The sequence below is a fragment of the Physeter macrocephalus genome, chromosome 16, assembly GCF_002837175.3.
Source record: "Physeter macrocephalus isolate SW-GA chromosome 16, ASM283717v5, whole genome shotgun sequence".
Lineage (NCBI taxonomy): Eukaryota > Metazoa > Chordata > Mammalia > Artiodactyla > Physeteridae > Physeter > Physeter macrocephalus.
In genome coordinates, this window is record NC_041229.1 from 63,557,828 (window position 1) to 63,566,005 (window position 8,178).

Consider the following 8,178-nt stretch of genomic DNA (forward strand, 5'->3'; position numbering starts at 1 on the left):
ATATTCCACAATTACTCATGCTGATAGGGGAGGAAAAAAGCACATTTTACTTCCAAAAGGCTCCCTTCAATCTGAGAGCTCTAATTACCAACATAGCTGATATTGACTTCCTGCATAAAACAACACACAAAACAACAAGTATAATCATAGGTCTAAAAAGCAAGACTTAAACAGAGAAAGCTCAGCTTGTTTAGCCAGAGAAAGGGAAGGGAAGGATGGGTACAGAAGGAACAATCTGCACTTTTGGTAGCTGACGTTAGGGTCCAGGAAAGACAATTTGTCCACTCTGTGAACAGCTGTGCATTGAAGAGGGATGGGAAAACAGTAAAAGTAAGAAACACTAAAAGAAAACTCAGGCTAATGACAAGGAGATAATCTGTGATCATCAGTCTGGAAAGCTCAGAAAACATTTCCTGGAGAGGTTGTGAAGTCTCTTGAGAGAGAGCAAATCTCTTGAGAAAAATTTAAGGATATTTGGAGGTGGAGATTTAAGGATATTTGGAGGTGGAGTGGGTTAAAATAGTCAAGTGGTTCTACTATACTAGGAGATTACATCTGAGTATCAAAAGGATATTCTAGTCCTATTTTTCTAAGCTTTTAGCTATCTTAGAAAATCTAAATCACTCCTTTAATAAATTATAAAAATGACAGATCTTTACGAAATATAAAAACATTAACAACTGTGTAAGCAATGAGCCAAAAATGCAACCAAACATCTCTGACATTTAAACAAGAGCACTGCCAAAGTCTCTTTCTGAGACCCCAACTCTCAAAACTAACCTCAAGAGCATTCTCACAGAAATCCATACCAAAAGACCACCAGTAAACTAACAATGAGATCTGCCATTCTCTGGAGAGAATCCTAGATGGTATTCCTTTCTCATCTCTAACCACAGACTACAGATAAAACAAAATGGCTTTCAGGTGATACAAGATACAAAATGGGAGAAGGAACCAAGGGACTTATCAGGGCATGAACTACAGTTCATCCTGGGAGACTACCCTGATCTAGAAGAACTAGATAAACTGAGCTAAGAAATCCCTCCAACATCGAATTCCAGACACTTCTAAATAAATGGCAAAGCTGGAACCTTAACCCATATCTTTGGACTCTAAATCCCCTACACCAAGAGGTCACATTCCTCAGAGGTCCAAAACCCAAACTGAGTCATGTCCTGACACATTTAGAGGTGCTGGTGAGAATTTCACACACCAAAGCCTCATTCAATAGGGCAAGCTCTCCAGTTAGAGGCTCCTAAAGGTAAAAATGGATTTGGAGAACTGAGATCAAATTTTGGTTTTGCATTTTTTTATTTTACAAAAAAAAACATGGTTGACTCTAACATTAGTTAAAACTTCTTTAGTTGACAAACTTGATTTTTCTGTCAGCTGCCCTTTTTTGTGCAGCCTCCTGTTACCTGATATTCCCTGGCCTAAGAACCAAGTCTTCAGAGCACTGACACATTCGGAGGAGGAAAAGGCCTAGAGGTTGCACAAGGAAGAGCAAGAAATCTAGATTGTATTCATTCAAAGTGGGAGACAATTCCAACAAAATGGCTCCACCCACTGCTTCCCTTCCTGAACCCATTATCTGCAGAGAATCAAAGGGTCTACCTATAAACTTGGATAGTCAATGGCCCTGTAAGCTCCCTAGCTGTACACATGAACAACACAATTAACTGGTAAGAAATGTGGCCAGGTAGAAAGAGCTTTGCACATCTCTAAATCCTGGCTTTCCTATCCCTTCTAAATTCCCACACAGTAACTACCCCAAGGCATCCTATTGATCCTCCATAACAAAAAGTGAAATAAATGTACATTTTCTCTTAATTGGTCTTATTAATAAGAGAGGTAATCTCAATTCACTTTTACCTTGCTAGTGCCAAGTTTTAAAATTCAGCATTTATAAGAAGCAACGGAATGTTAGGGGAAAAGGGCATCTCAACTTAAACAACATCTTTAGGGCAGAGGCCCTAGTTTGGGAGCTCAACTTTGCCACTTAGGAAAGGCTCTTATTACCACATTGATCTACATCCCAGGGTAGTCAGGAAAGAAAAAAATTTTTAACCAAAGCATTGAGAAACACATGGGGAACATAAATGACAAACCGGCAGTCGTGCTGCTCCGCATACACATTCCATGTCAACGCTCACCTGCTGGGACCCAGCTCTTCTCTGATCCCTGGCAGCCCTGTGGTCTGTGCAACCCGTTCTTACCTAGTGAACAAAGCCATCGAAGGATATGGGAAACGGGGCAGGAATTTACACACCCAGATATCCTGACTACACTCACTTTCTTTAACCTGCTAATTAAGAACTACATCTTGCACTTTACCTAAGATGAGCGTGTCACATTCCCGTACACAGATGTCACATTAATCTAAAAACATTGCCCATCACTTCTTTTCTCAAAAATCTTTAAAAGTTAGACAATGTTACAGGATAAAGTTCCAGCTCCTGAGCCAGAATTCAAGCTGACCAGTCTGCCTCAACTGAACCTGCCATTGCCATTGTGGAAGGCAGCTGGGGAAGCACAAGCTTTAGAATCAGACCTCAGGGAGCTGGAATTCCAGCTCTACTTCTTACTATTTGTGTGATCTTGAACAGGTTACTTATCTTTTTGATCATCTCTCTTTAAAACAAGAACAGCAATACCTACTTCATAGCACTAGAAGATGGAAGAGAGAACATGGCATATGGCACAGAGTAGATGCTCAGTAAGCATCACTTCTTTCCCTAGCTCCAATCCAAAAGGTCTACTCTCTCCTCTTGAAAATTCTCCCCATCAACTTTCCACTAATTTCAGAACCATGCTTTGTTTCAACGCCTAATTGAAATCTTTTCTCGTCTATGAAACTACCCTGGCTCATAACCATTTTCTCCTCTGAGCGTCTATAATTCTTATAGTCTAAGCCAATGGATCTAAAATTTTTATTGTTCTCTTATGTGTCACTCCTCTTTCCCTGATGAGTCCACTAACCCAAGAGCAAAGTTTTTATCAATTGTCAAGCCAATAACAATTTAAGTGTTCAATAAAAAATACTTTGAAGATTCAGTTGCCTTGGGGTTGTCTACCAATAATGGTTGCCCTTCTGGCCCAATTACGGGATAATACCACTTCCCACATACACTTGACCAAATCTCGCCCATATCTTGGGGAGTTTTTCCAAGGGTAATATTTATTGGGTAAATGAAAATGAAGCCTTAATCTATGTAGTCACAGGGGGACTCTCAGCCAAGCCGGCAGAGACCAAGAAGCTTTAATTCACTCCATGCATTCAACAGGTTCTTTTTGAGCCCTTGCTTTGTGCTGCCCTTAATTCAGCATGGGAGACAGATTAAGAGCAATCTGGTCTCTACCTTTGATTAGCTTTCTGGAACCTAGACTATTTCTGATCCGTTAGAAACCCCTATTTCTGGGGCTTCCCTGGTGGCGCAGTGGTTGAGAATCTGCCTGCCAATGCAGCGGACACGGGTTCGAGCCCTGGTCTGGGAGGATCTCACATGCCGTGGATCAACTGGGCCCGTGAGCCACAATTACTGAGCCTGCGCGTCTGGTGCCTGTGCTCCGCAACAAGAGAGGCCGCGATAGTGAGAGGCCCGCGCACCGTGATGAAGAGTGGCCCCCACTTGCCACAACTACAGAAAGCCCTCGCACAGAAACGAAAACCCAACACAGCCATAAACCCCTATTTCTGAAAAATCTCATCAGTGAAGGGATTCACTTTCTGAAAATATTACTTGGAGGAAAAAAAAAAACAGTAATACAGTCACTTGCATTTTAACCTTGTGGCCTGTCCTAAGATGGCCAATTGACGTATGTGCACATAAGGGATAGCTCAAAACAGTCCTGGAGATGGGATAATGACCCCTTCACCATTCCCAAGACCCTGCGGTCCAAACAGCAGAAACACCTGCATGGGGATAATAGCAAGAGCTGGGCTAAGGCAGCATTAAGGCCAATTCTCTCACTTAGTTCTTGTTTTACTCAGGTTCAAGTAATTATAAACCACATTCTCATAAAGACCACAGGAAAATGCAATAATCTCTCTTTAGAAACACTTGAAAACGTTCAGTCTCTTGAACTCTACAAACTACTGAATTCTTTAATAAGGTGGCATAAACGTTGGCTGAAGTGTGGTCCTTTAGTCTTGGGTCACTGAAAAATACACTTTTAATACTTAGTGCACTTCAGAACAAGGGCGAGAAAGGAAAGGTAATCAAAGTAATAGAGTGCGAAGTTCATTTTCCTTTGTTTGAGCTGTGTGTGTGTGTTCTTGAAGGAGCCTGCACACAAACTACCACAGCTCCAGGGAAGAGCTGCAGAGCAGCCCGGGCGCGTCCTGGGGCTCGCACAGAGCCCACTCCCAGGACCGCTCGGACTTCGGGCTCCTCGTCGCACACCACAGCTCTGCACTTCCCCAGACCCTCGGCTCCATGTTCCCCACCCCTAACTGCGCGCCCCAGCGGAGCCGGGAAGTAGGGCTAGCCACGAGCGTCCGGAGGGCAGCCTCCAACAGCCCAGCTCGTCTGCGCCTTCAGAGGCCCCTCGAACGCAAACACTCCCAGAGCTGGAACACCTCCGGGGCGAGGAGTGGTGAATAGCGGGAAAAGGGCTAGGACTGCAGCGGCAGGTCAGGGCGCGGCAGAGGCAGAGCCGGAACCGGCGGCCCTCCTGCCCGCCACCCGGCCTGGAGCAAGGGCACTGGGGAAAGCAAGCAACCTCCCGGCGAGAACACGGGCAGGGAAAGCCGGGGCGGCGGCCCGGACGCACTTACCTCTGCGCTCCCCAGCTCGCACGTATGGGGGCTTGACTGCAGCCGCGCAGCCCGGAGGAGGAGCCGCTCCGGGAGAGAGGGCGGTCGTCGGGCGGGCATCCGCGCCCAGGGCTGCGGCCGGGCTGGAGGGAGAGAGAAGGGAGGGAGCATAGATTTGAGTGGAGGGGGGCGTGGAGGAGGTGTGCCTCCACCCGAGACAGAAAGGGTGGGCTGCTGGAGCCTGGCGGAGGGAGTGTGCTCGGAGGCTCTGGAGGGAACAAGAAAACCGCGCTGAGTGTGCGCAAAGGGGGAAGGGAGGGCGCTGGGGATGGGAAGACGGGGCTCGGGGGCAGGGTGAGGAGTTGGTCCTCAAACTGGACCGGCCCTCACCTCGGACCATCCGGCCAAGAATTGTCTGGGTCTGGAGCAAAGCACAAGGGGGTCTGAAACTTTATGTCATTTTCTCATACACACGTGACCCCCCTGCAGTCCAGATGGTTTCAATCACTGGAGGAAAAAAGCGGCTCTGCTGGTATGCATGAAAAGCCGGAGCTGGGAGAGTCTGGGAAAAGCTGCCTGTGCAGCCCGCCTGCCTTCAAACTAACCGATGAGCTCTTTCCGCTCTCCCAGCCCTAGGTTGGGGGAGCCTTGCAAAACCCAAAAAGACTTAGCGCTAAAAGAAGCTACATTTGGTATTGCAGGAGTAGCGGAAGAACTCTGAAAGCACTAGGGTTCCAAGGCGTCTGGTCTGAACCGAAAGTTCTAAGGGCATTCTGAGAATTTGTTTTAAATACTCCATTAGCTTGCAAAACCAAAAACTAGAAAAGGGTGTCATTAAAGAAAAAGCAATGGAATACTAGCAGTGAGAATGTGTGATTTATTAGTGGAATTCTGAAAGAAATTGTTAACTCAGTATGACTATCCACTTGGAAAAGAATAATGCAAATCACTTAAAATCAAAACCCATACATACTTGATGGGATGTTAGGAAGCCATGTAGCCCAATTTCTCATCCCATAAATCACTATAAATAGAACTTAATGGTGAAATGCACAAAATTGACTTTCACAAACCTAGTTACATTTTGTAGGAGCAAACGTATATGAATGACCATACCTGGTTCGGGAAGATCCCACATGCCGCAGAGCAACTAAGCCCGTGCACCACAACTACTGAGCCTGCACTCTAGAGCCCGCGAGCCACAACTATGGAGCCCGTGTGCTACAACTACTGAAGCCTGTGCACCCTAGACCCCGTGCTCCTCAACAAAAGAAGCCACCGCAATGAGAAGTCTGTGCACCACAACAAAGAGTAACCCCCACTTGCCACAGCTAGAGAAAGCCCGCACTGCCAAAAGTAAATAAATATATTAAACAAATAAATAAAATTTGTTAAAAAAAAAAAAAAGAATAACCATAAACAGGCTCTAAGGCCAAGACATGTTTCCAAAGCTCAAGCCAATTCAACTGTCACATACCCTAAGGAAGTACTTACTCAGCTGCAGGGCAAGCATCAAACATAATGGGGAAAAAAAATAATGGGGAGTTTAAGATATTGATACATCTTGAAGATAATTTAACTTGTTCTTGATCCAACAGAAAAAGTGGCAAGAACCAAACTGATAGTCTATTGTTCCTTTGCCAAAAAAGGATATTAACATGAATTACTAGTATTAATGCTTTATCTCAATAAAACTGGTGCCAGAGCATATGTTTGGCCTTGCTAGCAGAAGGCCTTACATAGTTGTCTATGTGTGAAAAATATGTCAGTCTTTGGTAAACTGAATTGGTTCTTAAGGAAAACCCAAGATTTTCATTTCTCTACTGGAAAACACAGGAGAAAACTTGAAACTAGGCAAATCAAAACAAGCTTTACTCCAAACTCAAAATCTAACAGTGAGTTTCTACTCTAGTTCACTGACATGCTTGAACCCTTCAGGAGACTTGGGCTATCTAGATGGACTGAGCCTTCTCCAGCTTCTCCAATCTCAAATTAGGGTGGTTCTACCCTCCACAAGCAACAAGAGAAGTCATGTAGAAGAATCCTCAGGGAACACAAGCCGCAAAATTTAACAATGCTCCAGGCAAATTCCACCTGCAGCTCCCAAGCTCTGTACAGAGGTTCTTAAGTTTCCCACTTCCAAAACTATTAAAACTTCTATTAAGGTCTTGTTCTTCTTGTGCGTGACACCTGTAAAGAAAGCCAACTCACTGGAAAGCATCAAAATGTTCTCTCTTCAGACCCAGGATAGTAACTGTTTTCATCTCTGGCAGGTACTGCTGCTGCTGCCTCTTACATGTGCTAAAGAAAAGTAAGAGAGCAATAATGACATACAAATAGTTGTTCTTTTTGTTTGCCAATGCTTTGCAAATTATGCATCAAACTTTTTTAATTCCTAAGAAAAACCTTAATTAGATATTCTCTTTCAGAAAGAAAAGTAACATCCCTTAACTTTTCTAAATATAGTCTTGAGTCTAAATTCCACTGATGTCAGTATTAGTTCATCTTAATACTAGCCAAAGATATATTAGAGACGCTGACATCTGAAATGTTTTTAATGCTATTTTAAATGGTATTAATTTAGTGATTTGCATTAACCTAATGTCCACATCACTTGACAAAAAAAGCCAACTATGTATAAGGTGCTAAGGGAGGTGTAAGCTCTATGAGGACAAAGACTAGGTCTATCTTGCTAAAAACTGTAGCCTATGTGCCTAACACAGTGCCCAGCATGAAAGAGGTGCACAATAAATATATGCTATTTGAATAAATGAAAGATAAATAAAAACACTCCTCATAAGGTTACAATCCGGTAGAGGCATGTGACTTGTAAACAACAAAATGAAATAACATCTTTAGAAAGGATACCAGCAACAAAAAGAGAGGAAGGAATAATTAGCATTAGCTGGGTTTGGATTTTAATCACAATATATATTCAGAAATGTGCAGAGACTGCTGCAAATAAGAAGCGTTGATAAGAAGAATTTGGTGTATTTCGTGCCTAATTTAGGGATCTCAGAGATACACTTTCCCATGTCCCCATTATTCAGTCCCCTCAACACAGAGCCAAGACAAGATTTGACATAAACATCCTGGCTCTAATTTGGATAGCATGAATGCTGTTCCTTTCATCCTCTCTCATACATCTCCTCCACCCCCAAGCCATTTCCTCTGTACTGTCTTCTGTCAGTCTAATGAAAGTTTCCTAATCTTTAGAAGCAGTAGCTTTGGTTCTCTTTGTGTGGAGAAGTACAATACACTCTGATTACATGGTTATATTCCATACAGATGCCTGGCAACACATCTTATAGCTAAGGATCTGTTTAATATTTTAACATTGAGGGACTTATAATTCAACTATTTTGCCGTATACCAAAATAGCACTTGATGTCACAGAGATGGGCTTTACTTCCTTCTGCTAT

At 43.6% G+C, this 8,178-nt stretch overlaps 1 protein-coding gene across 1 annotated transcript in view; it reads right to left on the reverse strand.

Annotated features, from left to right (window-relative positions):
• DENND2B (DENN domain containing 2B) overlaps positions 1-7,053 on the reverse strand; it is a 162,633-nt gene extending 155,580 nt beyond the window's left edge. The window contains 2 exon segments of the mRNA XM_024118672.3: positions 4,778-4,899; positions 6,968-7,053. The gene's annotated coding sequence lies outside the window, so the exon portion shown is untranslated.
• Between the last annotated feature and the right edge of the window lie 1,125 nt (positions 7,054-8,178).